Source organism: Plectrocnemia conspersa, unplaced genomic scaffold (genome assembly GCF_051122295.1).
Source record: "Plectrocnemia conspersa isolate PC_06_02 unplaced genomic scaffold, ASM5112229v1 ptg000002l, whole genome shotgun sequence".
Taxonomy (NCBI): domain Eukaryota; kingdom Metazoa; phylum Arthropoda; class Insecta; order Trichoptera; family Polycentropodidae; genus Plectrocnemia; species Plectrocnemia conspersa.
In genome coordinates this window covers 13,462,706-13,475,273 of record NW_028277166.1, presented here as the reverse complement: position 1 = coordinate 13,475,273, position 12,568 = coordinate 13,462,706, and the positions used below count along the sequence as shown (strand labels likewise).

General features: G+C 29.7%; 1 long non-coding RNA gene across 2 annotated transcripts in view; it reads right to left on the bottom strand.

Moving 5' to 3' along the window:
- Positions 1–2,547, bottom strand: part of LOC148237733 (uncharacterized) — a 49,581-nt gene extending 47,034 nt beyond the window's left edge. For both annotated transcript variants that reach the window (XR_015812689.1, XR_015812688.1), the window contains exon 1: positions 2,252–2,547. This is a non-coding gene — a long non-coding RNA (uncharacterized LOC148237733). The remainder of the gene's footprint in view (positions 1–2,251) is intronic.
- Between the last annotated feature and the right edge of the window lie 10,021 nt (positions 2,548–12,568).

The window sequence follows — 12,568 nt, the reverse complement described above, 5'->3', positions numbered from 1 at the left end:
GTTACGACTAGATAAGCGCCGTTCCGTATAACGGCACCACTATCTGTCAATTGTCGAATTAATTTAGTTACAAGGGAAAGGTGCAGGGAAAAATTCCCTACGCCCTTCAGACTCTCGAAGAGATGTTGGTCGACGAACTGAAAGTCCGAAGCAAATGCCGCTCTTATCGCCAACGCCTCAAAATACTGCTATGATTGCGGATGACCCAATTAAAATGAAAATATAGTTTTCCAAAATCAGAAGATTTAAAAAATACAAAAAAGATATCAGGTTCGATTCCCAGCGGGAGAACTGAATTTAATTTAGAGTAACATCGATTTGTGTTGCGATGATAAGACTGTCGTTCTCTCACTGTCGCGAGGTACCGCAGCTAGTACAGATGTGAGTTTTAGTTGTATTATAACTATTGCTTGAAAAGTTACTACTAAATCGCCATTGATAATAATTTTATAAAATTCATAAATTATATATTCACGGATTCGATTCTCGAAGCAGAATCTAATATTACAATTTACACTATATAAATATATTGTATAAATACCGATCCGAGCTGCAGTAGTAATTTGTTAATTTATATTTATTATACATAGTTTATAATTAATAAAAAAGACGCCCTTAACAACTGGAATTTGACCATTTTTCTGAAAATTGCCACACACACGCTGGCAATCCTTAGATTAACCGGCTTTGAGAAGATCACAAAAAGCTTGGTAATCAGCGGGTTAAAACTCGGGGGTCTTCCCTTGTTATCTTACGAAGGTAGATTTACAGCAATAAAAATAATATCTACAGTAACAACTCTTTCAAAAACTTCCATATTCATAACATCTATGAAGACTTGTTCGCATCACATGAATAAGTCGTATTATAGTCTAATTATAATCAGTTATATGTTAGTACTTTACAGTGTTTAGACAGAATACAGTTTTTCAATACCAAACAATGTAAAAATATAAACGAATGGATTGAAAAAAAAAATATTACGAAATGAACGACCTATATTTTTAAATTTTTAAGTCAATGAGGTTGTAAATGTTGTATGTAAATAAATCATGCATTGGATTTCAAATATTTATATGGGTACCGCACGAAATTCAGACAATAATGATACATATCAATGGATTCTTTACGCTAATCAATGCTTAACTTTGGATTACGAAAATATCGCTTAATTATATACTTGTGCATTATAAACTTAAACTGTCTAATTGGAACGTTTATAAGATGCATTGAAATATATATCCAACTTAATGAAAACTTGCCTTCGTTAATGTTTTCCTTGAAGTCCGAACTGAATATTTTTTAATTATTAGAGGGAGATTAAAATAACTAAAGTAAAGCTAATGAGATTCACTTTTATACTTAAAAAATCATTGCTCACAAGAATCTATTAAATTTCTGTGCGTGAAAGACTGACTGTTTTAACGACTGTGACTACCGAGAGTTCCGAAAATATTTTAAATTGTTATATCGTTTCTAAATATTTCGACAACTATTTGAATATTATAAAATTACTTGCAAAGGAAAAATTGATCCGTAATTTTATGTTTTTATCATTTTTTTTAAAGAAAGTAAATATGTGATTTCAAGCAAATCCAACATAAACTATTTAAAAAAAATAGAAACACTTACTGGGTAAACATTTTGTAGAAATTAAAATAAAAGCGCTATTTCGCATTGCAGAAAAAAATACATATTGTATTTGAAACAAGGACGTAAAACACAACGATTTTTACAAGACTAGAAAAAACTATCCCCAAGTGAAATTGGTGGAGATCAGACAATAACAACACGGTTTTATTGCAATCGGCTGAACCTTGAAGGAAAACAACAGTATTCCTTAGTTTTTACTGCACGACAAAAATTTTTAGGTAGTTATAAACACATTAAAGCAGAACTTGAATAGTATTATATTCTGAATTACCTACAAATAAAATAAAATTTTCGAGAAATATACTACTTTTATTTATTTCCGGTGCAAATAATATTTACAGTGTCAAACAAACTACGGTAGATTTTTTAAATTGCAACAACCTAATAAATAATATTTAAAATTGCATATATTATATTATTTTTTGCATATTTAATTAATGTGTATCTTAATCTACATAATAAAAAACTTTTTCATTACTTTGGTCAATGCATAGTACCAATTGAATCTATTGAAATCTATCTAAAGGTTTGATTATGAAAAATAGTTTAGAGCACTGTTTAAAGTTTTAATTTACGGTCTAAATTGCGAAAAACTTACCACGGGGTCCGATTGTGAAAAATCCACACACGCTTTAAAAACACAGCGCAACGGTCCGTCGGTCGACGAATTGCGCGCTTCCGGCGAAGAATTTTGCGCGAAAATTCCGGGTCCTCGCGCGCTCCGCAGACAGACGCGCGGGCGAGTTTTCCCGAGTTTTTCCGAGCGCGTTACGTTTTTTTGCGTTTCGAAAATCGGTCGTGACGTCCACTGGCGTAAATAATGCGCGAATTACGTTACGCGCGGACGAAGCCGACAACAACGTCGTTTCCCCGCCGCGATCCGCGGCCAACTGCGGCGCCCGCCCGGTTAGCAACAGTCACGGAGCGGCACTCTCGCCGACGCTATCGCCGTCCCTCTCAGGCGTGAACGGGAGGGACGCGAAAGAGCGGGACGAGAAGGCCGCAGAGGCTTTCTTGGCGGCGTCGCGCGCGATATCACATCGTCGAGTCGTGAACGCCAATGGAGCGGGTGCGAGAGTGGGGATCGATCGGGCGACCTTCGGTTCGCGCTCGCTAACCGGACGCTCGGCCCGCGAATGAAAGGATTTTCGCGAGCCCCTGCCCCCGCCCCCGCCCCGGCCGCGATCGGGGGCGCAGCGTAGACCACCCCGAGCGCCGACCCCCGACCCCCGACCTGCGACGCCGTCGAATCGCACCGACGCATCCCCGCGCAGTCGCACTCCGACGCCGCTCACGTCTCGCCGACGCCGACAAAATGGCGGCGCGCCTGCCCCCCGCCCGCCGACCCCGCGCACCGCATTTTCACTCTTTTCTTCGACGCTTTCCCGGCGACCTCCTCTCGACGACCGTTAAAAGCTGACGTTTTTAACATTAACTAAATATTTAATCAAAACTCAAAATAAACAAGCCGTGCGCGTCGCCAGGCGCCCGAATCGCAGCAGACGATCCTACGAAAAATTTGATGTTTCACCTAGACAGGACCGGATGAAGGTTTTACAGAGCATCGGAAAAAGTTATTAACGGGTGATTAAAATATTTTCAAAAACTTTTTTCAATAGAAAAATCATATAACTTTATTCAACAGTAAATACATATACATACCATATGTATACGTAGTCTTCACCTACGGAAAAAAAATCATTTTCCCAGAAATAAATTTATTCATTAGAAAGGTACACATTTTAATCATTCTAACAATACGCCGCATATAGTAGATTTACATCATAACGGTTATGGGTTTACTACCAAATACCTACACCAGTTTTTTACAAGCCATTGAAGGCCTAGTATTTAAAAAATACATTTTCCTAAGCAATAAAACCCCTCCAAGAAGAAGAATTTTCATATTTTCTCATAAATTAATGAATGGCACATAGGTACCTATACTGTTTCTCGTTTCTCGAGAAATGAAAAATTGATAAAAAAATTTGGACATGTATGTAATATACAGCATGTACTTATTTATATTATTACAGTATATATAATTTTATGTGAAAAATCTTTCTACTGAATCTTTCTATTTGGGCCAATTTTTATGCATGCAAATTATATTATAGTTAATAATTATAATATAAACGAACACAAAGAATGATCAAGAAAGAAATAAAAAACTCGTCATGTCATATATAGTGCACTAATAACCAAAGAAATTGAATTATATATTATTTCGGGGCTCTTTAATATCCCACCACACACACACACACACACACACAATATAACTATTTTCTAGGTATGTAAGGGGTTATAGCTTCAAAGGATCCGTGCCTTTTTCATATAATATATTACTCATTTTTTATCACCCGTAATAAGAAGATATAAATATGGGTTCCATTTTGTCTGGCAACTATATTTTTGTGACAAATATTTTTTTCAACTTTGTAGCCTGACAGGCATTAGTCTAATGTGTAACAACTAGGTAACTTAATCAATAAATTCATCAAAATAATAATAATAAAGATAAATAAGCAACCATTGGCCACGCTGTGTATAATATGTAATTGCTAGATAATACAACTTTTGACCTCTTCAGCCGAGAGTCTGTATCTACTATGGACCGGAAATGTCTTTATCAACTTCGATGAAATATTTTCCAAAGATAAATTTCCAGAACGAAACTTGTTAATCCAAAAGCAACATCATTATTATACACCCATATATTTCAGTCGTGGTTGTTACATTCAGAATCTTTCAGAAAAAACGAAATCCGAGGCAACTGATATTTGATAATATACAGTAAAGAGAATTTGACATTTTAAAGATTTATTCAAATATACAAATTATTTAAAATGAACTATTCGCGCTTTAGCACTTAAAAATTTACATATTATTTTAGAATAATCTAAAGTAATCTTATATATCACGAAATTACGTTTATATAGTAGTGCACTTGAGAATTTTTAATCATTTTCAGAAAATTGAATAATCTTTCTCCTTCATGTCAAGCATGGCTGACATGGCTAGCAAAACAAAAACCAAAAAAGTTAAACGTACTTTTTAAGACACTTATAACAATTAAACTAACACCAACAACTAAACTAACGCCATTCAGCGGGTGCTTTAAACTGCAAGAACAATCAAGACAAAGTTAGGAACTAATTTAAAACACGAAACGTTCAATGTGTTTTTATTTTTATTAAATTATAATAAATGTTCTGTGTATGCTCGAATATTTCATACTGTCTACACATTTAAAGAACTATTCTAATAGTTTTAATTTTACTATTAGATGTTCAAATAATTGTATGTTTAAATTTAAAATTTTTTCAGCAATTTTTCATCATCTTTCTTGAATCATACTATTATCAGATTTCAAATATATTTTTATTAATTTTAATTTCAAAAAACTACATACCTTAGAAGCAGTAAGATGGTTATTATTACATATATAATATAATATTAGTATTTATTTAATATTTTAGATGATGAACCACATGATAATCAACAAAATTTAGTAAACTATTAATAGTCGATTTATATTAATTAGAGTTTTAAGCAATTTTACAATTTAAAAATTCAGTATAGCTTCTAAAATAAGAGGGTACATTAAAATTACTGATTTTTAATATGCACAAAAAAATAAGAGAACAGAAACGTATACATTAATATAACTTTTGTAAATTTTATTTTCATCGTTTGAAAGAAAGCGATTGATTAATGTGGAAGAGGTCAGAAAGGAATTGAAAAGATTTTTCAGCTCAATGTAATGAAAGTTTTGACAACGTTAGAAAAAGCTTGTATAAAATGATAGAAAATGTGCTATTGGTTAAAATAAATAATAAGCCCACCGTTATTTTGCAGCCTGTCATAAAATCAAGTATATGAATGATTTCATGAAAATAACAGAAGTTTGAAAATAATTAGATAAATCTGTTAGTGTAAAACACACAGTGTTTTGATAATTATAGTTATTTTTTTTTACCTTGATAAAAAGGAAATAATTTAATCTTAAAAATCCAATAAAAAAAAAAAAAAAAACTCAATCGACTGCGTTACGCGTAAATTGGCTTTATTGTACTTCATTATCTGCTGTTAACAGCAGATAATAAAGTACAATAAAGCAGCTACCCAAGATCCTACTAAAGTGGAATACGACAGATCATTATGAGAATGATATACAATTCTTCTGTAATTTAGTAAAAACATACCTACATTATATAATATTTTTTTATATAAGTAATTTAGCTGTATAAGTTAAAATTGGGTAACTTTATTTATAAGTGAACATTACTTAAAAATGACACTTAACTCTCATCATTCTTTTACACACGCTATAAAAAAGCGTCTTGGGAAAATTAAATGAAAATAACACTGAATATACTTTTATTAAATATGTTATGTTATCTAAAGTTTTATTTTAATGATTTTGGAGAGAAGATTAATGCAAAAACACATGCAGTAAGTAAATGCGAAAATTAAACCTTGACAATTTCAGATATTTAATTATAAGCCCGAAGACCAATCCAACATATTCATTTTGTTTTCCTATATTTGGTTTTTTTTTTTTTTTTTTTGCTTTGTATTAAAATTAGTATTGATACAAAATTATCACGAAAAGTCCTAAATTTAATACAAACAAAACTTAACTTGAAGATATTAAATATTAAGGAGAATAATGGATTAATTATAATTAAGTATATATTGATAATATGTTGATGCATAACATGATTTATTTACTATATTATTTAGTTTGGCACGAGAAGACACTTGTGAATTTATTATTATATACAATTGACGAAACACGGCACAATAAACATTATTTTCTTTTTAAGTTTAATAAAAGTTATAACGCAACAAAACCTGTTAAAAATATACTATTGCTATTCGAAGCAGCCATCAATGGTTTTCCAAATTCAGACCTGGAAATTTAGCAATAGTCAATGAAAAGACTCTTAATCTCTGTAACCACGGGACTTTTAAAGGCCTCAAATTGTAATTAACTCGGTAAGTTAAAAAAATATATTTGTAAGCAATGCATATAACCGTTTTATAATATATACATAAAAACCAAATCATATAACTATAGTAGTACTTCACTATACAAATAAGATATTACTTTATTTTGTACTGTGCAATAAATGTTGCATTTTTTTAATGAAAGCATAAAAAGATTGAAATTTTTATAAAAAATAATTTTGAGATTTTTTCAGTATATTTCAAAGACTAGCTGTATAGCAAAGATTAAACGCTTGTCTTCACATTTAGAATCTTTACATTTTGCTTTTAATTCATTCGGTGGAAGAAGCCTTCCTGCGTTTAAAAATATTTGTCAAAATTTTAATATGTTGGTAGAAATTGCTGGGGTAATTACATCAAACAAAATCATAAAAGAAGATATAGAGAGCTCAAGTTGTATCATTGCAGCATTGAAAAACATGAATAAAATCTACGATTAAAAGATCAAATATGTGTTGAAGATAAATTTCATATAAACATTTGCAATTTTTTATATGAATTAAATAAAATATATCAAGATAATATAGTTTTCAAAGTAAAATTATATAGTTTTAAAAAAAAGAACCTAACTAATTATCGATAATGGATTCTTAAATGTAACCTAAAAGTTGAAAAAAAATCATTAAGGGTTCTGAAAATAATTTAAAATTAAATGTTATTGAGAAAATAGGACGTGTTTCAGATTAATTTGTAATTATAAGAGATTTGCATATTCTATTTCCATTAAAACTATCTAGCAAATTAAATTAAAAATTAAGCAATTTTATTAAAAGAAAGAATCAAAGCTTATTTAGCCGTATAGTGCGAATTTTTTCATATTTTTTGTTTGAAAATTTATTAATGGAATTTTAGAGAAATTAAAAAGATCAACACACAGAATGTCTATTATATAGATACATTGGAATGCGAATAATTAAATTGGTGAATTTGAGCATGAGTCAGTTCATATCAATTGCATAGCTAACGATCTCCATCCTCGAGGAGCAATTATTCTCATTCACATAAAAAACGAAAGAAAAATATTTTCAACATCATATTTAAATTGTCGCGATTTTATTTATGTTATTTTTTATTTTATTTAGCTAATAAAGCTAATTTTAATATACATATTTTCAAAGAAAAGCTTTTTAAATATCTTATATTTTTCTGAATTCATGTTTTGTAATGAAAATGATTATGTTGCACTGAAAAACTCTTAAAATTGTTAAATATGTATTATGTTATTTACATACATATTACAAATATAGTTTAAAACAATATTTTTAATGTCTATTTAATATATTATTTATTTAAGTGTTTCAAAAATTATAAAATTGATTGCTACAACTAAATAACAACTATCGTAATAAATACTCTTTCGTATGTATCAAACATGCTGTTAAAACTACTTTGCTTATTAAAAAAAATCGACAAAAAGTAGGTTATTATTCTTAAATAATTGTCAAAAAGTAGGTTGAAAACTTCTGAAATAATACACGTAAATTAGAAAAATAGTTTGAATATATATTGTCGTAAATTAAATAAACATACATACATATAATGTAAATACTTATTCTTAAGTCAAATATTTCTATACTTTATTTATCAAATATCCATAAAAGGAAATATGCGTATTTTAAGAAAATAAAACCCAAATGTGGCAGTTCACGTAAAAAGCGAATTTTTGAAAAGCTTTCAAAAATTCTAATTACTGATCAGTTACAGAATCAAAGAATTTAATTAGTGAATAATTATCACATCGACAAGATGCGCTTCCTTTATAAATAATTTCCTTTCAATTAGCCAGAGAATGACCCATTCTAATTGACTTCCTTTTGGTTTGTTCCTTTTGTTGCTAAGAAACAATTCACTTCCTTCCTTCCTTATGAATGATTATATATATAATAGCCTTTTATATAAACATTATATTCCTACACGTAAAGAGAATCCGATGATATTATATATGGTACTAATTCAATGACGATATACCGGTTCTTAATTTATTTTTAAACAATACGACTAATTAATTCAGTAAATATATTTTAATGAAAAGCATTTAAAATTATATTAACTATTAACAATAGTGAAATCTAATACTTATTTATTAAATGCGTATTGACTTTATTTTAATGAAAACATAATTTAAAATATGTACATTGATAGCTAATGATATAAACTCTTTGCTAGTTCTAAGGCATGTATAAGTCATACCGAAAATGATTTCTATTTTATGTAGCTTTTTTGATTACATTTCCAGTATTTTATTTCATTACTTCTATCAACATATTACGGTAAACTGATTTGGTGATTCCTAACCATTTACTTGGAATTGTCCGCATCTTTACTTATTAGTTGCGCAATAAAATAATTTTATTGTGATTCTAAAACAGCATTAAATAAAATTTAATTTTCATTAATATGGACTATATTCTTTTTTATCTTATTCTAATTTATATACGGGTTTTATTGACTATTCTACATGATTTTTTAACGCTATGAATTTATGTTTATTATTTGATAAAAATAATAAAATATAGATTTATTTTGTTGCTTTGCATAATTTTGTAGTAGATAAATAAATCAGCAAAAAAATCAATTTATGCAATTCAGCTGAAATATGTATAACAGTTTGTGAAATTTTCTTTTAAACATACGATTTGGTTAGAACTTCTTTAAATGGCGTTTATGACAACTATTCTTCTTTTTCATATAAACTATGAAAGTATAATAAATGGTAATAGTGTCGAAAGGGTAGAAAATCCATTGAAAACCAAAAATGCCAAGTGTATATATGTAATTTTTTATGAAGAAAAAGTTTTATGTGATTTTGAAGACTAAATCTTAATTTAGAATAAATATTTAGATAAAACCAGTGTGACATAATTTTATGTTTTCAGTCTGAAAATAACAATGTGTAAACTAGTATATGATATAATGTTGGGACAGAAAGGAAAATTTAATTATCGCATCGATTGTTACCGGTAATGATACAATGGATCACCTTAAAGTAATATTATTTAAGGATTTTAAATGTATCATTTTTAGTACACTTTAAGATAAATACGTAAATTACCAGGTATTTAGTCTATTGTCACGAAAATGCGATACATGTATTAGATATATGTACATAATTTACGGTATAAGGTAATATATTACTTCACTTCTTGAATGAAAACACTTTAATTATCATGGAAAATTAGACTTAATAATAATGCTTAACTTAAGCTTCTAAAACATACATTTACATTACTTTTAGAAATTATAATCTCTTTTAATATACATTATTATATATTCAATACATTATATAGTGAAAATACATACATAAAATTTCAATAAAAATATTAAAAGATATTAATTTGTATATTAGTAGTATAACACATTTTTGCTTGCAAAATATAAAATTTTCCTATTTTTCTGTTTTTTTTTTTTATCTGAATTTTAGTGTTAGAATAAAACTGATTAAGTTTTAGCTCTTGTCACTTATGCATTACACCATTACCCATTGTTTTTTATATTCTTCTTCTCGGTTTAGCCCCAATAGGCTTATTATTTCTATAAAGCTATACTTCAGAAGTACCGTTTACTTGAACGTGTAACATTCTCAGAGACAATGTGCATTAAAAGAGTTCCCTATTCATAACGAACATCATATTACTTACAATAATATACAATATGTATATTATTTTTTGGGGATTATGGTTTCCTGTATATAGCGATAACATAACAATATTTCAAGATTTCCCATTCTTTCACAGTTTCCGTCTTTCCACTTGGATCTTCCGTTTGTACTACTTTATGTCTAGCCGCATGGCCGTATGTATAACAGCTACATGTGTATGTGCATGTTGCACGATGACATCATCGTGAGTTGCTAGGCTGTAAGTGTAACGAGGCGGAGAGGCGACGGATTCAGCATTCGTTCACTCCGCGACTCACTTTCTTTCGGTGTCTGCGGCCGCCAGACAGATTTTGGCGAAATTCTTGACTACCTGCTGCCGGCCCCGCGGATTGTTTGGCAATACGCGCGAATAGACCTGGCCTCGTTCACAATGGCACAAATAAAAACCTAACCCATAGAGCCGATCGAGAGAGGCGGCAGCGGCGCGCAAACGCGGCACGCGGGCTCGCGCTTTCACCCGAAAAAGTCGCCAAACGAATTCGCGCACACGAGTTACGAAATCGAACGCTGTTTCATAATTAGACCTCTGTATTGAACCGTCAAATGTAAACATTAGAAAACCCGACGTCAACGCGACCGTAAAATCATATGCATCTACATAATGTATGTATATTTAATCATAATTATTTATACGAACGAAGATCAAAGGATTAATTTTAACGGAAAGAGGACATTCTGCTTATTTGATCAAGACCTACATAACATTATATAGATATGTAGTAATTGAAATAGATATTAATTATAGAAGCAATATTTACATATATATTTAAATAATTGAAAATTATTAAAAATATACTTATTTTTATTCATATAACTTTGGTAAAACAAATAATAATAAATAAGTATTCTAAGGCGAATTTTAGACAAAATTAAATAAAATAATATGAAATTAATGTATCTGTATTTAATTTATTAATGTAACCGTATCTCGAAAAAAAGCAATACTGTGTGTACTTACACGCACCGGCACATCCCCCACGGCGACCAACTAATCACTATACGTAATGATCATGCGTTGAACAGTTATTGTGCACTCTTTTTAATAAATATACAACATAATAATTATGTATTGAATACTTCTGACAATTTCCTGCTTATTAAGGACTAGAGATGGGGTAGTTTAATTTTTAAAATAAAACTGAAGAATAAAAATCATAAGTAATAATCGCTTTCCTAATTATTTTTTAATACGAATATATACATTTGAAGTATGTATTCCCACCATACGATCCTGTGACAGAAACTACAATAGATGCAAAGGAAATCGCAGATTATCTGAAAACACCCCTTCAAGCAAGTCCAATAATAAGATTTTAAGTAAAATCAATAAAACATATAACATTAACATACACAAATTTAAAAAAAGCGCCAGAATTTGACTTATATAGAATATCAGAAAAATCCTAAGTAATTATTGGAAAAAGGAATAAAAAGAATCACTACTGATCTCGCAAATATACGTTCAGAAACAATAGCGACAATTGCATCAGGACCCATTGAAAGCGATAGAGAACCTCCAAAGAAACCTTATCAAAATTAAACAATGGATGAAAGATTAGAATGAAATCTATGCATGTACTGTTCACATTGAATAGAAAGACCTGCATAAATGGTCAAATATTACAACACAAGGAAGAGATCAATTACCTGGAAGTATATTTGGATAGAAGGCGTATTTTTGGGAATGATGTAAAGAATATCTCAGATGACACTGGAAAACAAGATACTAATGTATAAATCAATAATCAAACCAGTATGTAACTACGGGATTCAAATCACCATCGCCTTCGTCCAGAAATTCCAAAACAAGGTTCTGCTAATAAAAATAGACGCTCCCTGGTATGTTCCTAATGACGTTATACATAATGACCTTAACATATAATCCATAAAATACGAAAGACTAAAACTCCACCCAAACAAACTGGCAAGCAAACTACTTGATTGTAGATCTTACGACAACAAATGATTAAAACGACTTAGACCATCTGATATACTTTACAAATAATAAATTAAAAATAGTAAATTGGTATAAACAAATAAATTAATTTTATATAAAATAAATTCGATTTTGTATAAATAAATATGAAGAGGCATCCAATGGGATGTTTTTTTTATATTAAAAAAAACTTTTTCATACATTTATAAACAGATTGTTAATAAAAAAATTAAATAAATAAAAAATATATACATATCTAATTATTAATGAATATCTCAAGAAAAAAATCTTCCCGATTAATAAATTAG